The following is an 835-nucleotide window of genomic DNA, read 5'->3' as shown; positions in this document are numbered from 1 at the left end:
GAGAGAGAGAGAGAGAGAGAGAGTAGAAAGAAGTCAGTTAGTCAATGTCATTAACTCACTCACTTAGCCAGCCAGTCAGTCAGTCAGTCAGTCAGTCAGTAAGTTAATCAGTTGGTAAATCTTTCAATCAGTGAGTAATTTTAGTCAGTCAGTAATTAAACCAAACTTTCAATAATTTATCCATCCGATTCCACTACTACTACTACCTACTACTGGTACCACCACCATCACCACCACTACTATCACTACCACCACAACTACTACAACTGCTACTTCCACCACCACCGCAACAACCACTGCTACTACCACTACTATGACTTCAAAACGTGCATGACTTAAAACACACTTCAAGGACAGACACACACAGTGAAGGTGAAGGTTATAGGACTTCACACACACACACACACACACACACACACACACCGCGTAGTGTAGTGGTTAGCACGCTCGGCTCACAAGCGAGAGGGTCTTGGTTCGGGCCCCGGGAGCGGCGAGGCAAATGGGCAAACCTCTTAATGTGTAGCCTTTGTTTACCTAGCAGTAAATAGGTACGCGATGTAACTCGAGGGGTTGTGGCCTCGCTTTCCCGGTGTGTGGAGGATGTGTTGCGATCTCAGTCCTACCCGAAGATCGGTCTATGATCTCTTAGTTTCGCTTCATAATGGAGAAGGCTGGCTGGGTGACCAGCTGACGACCGTGGTGAATTACACACACACACACACACACACACACACACACACACACACACACACACACACACACACACACACACACACACACACACTTGAATTAAGTCAGCGGCCACTCCCATGAAGGTAGAGACGTCAAGTACTAT

Source organism: Portunus trituberculatus, chromosome 49 (genome assembly GCF_017591435.1).
Source record: "Portunus trituberculatus isolate SZX2019 chromosome 49, ASM1759143v1, whole genome shotgun sequence".
Classification (NCBI taxonomy): Eukaryota; Metazoa; Arthropoda; class Malacostraca; order Decapoda; family Portunidae; genus Portunus; species Portunus trituberculatus.
Note: the sequence above shows the minus strand (reverse complement) of the source record.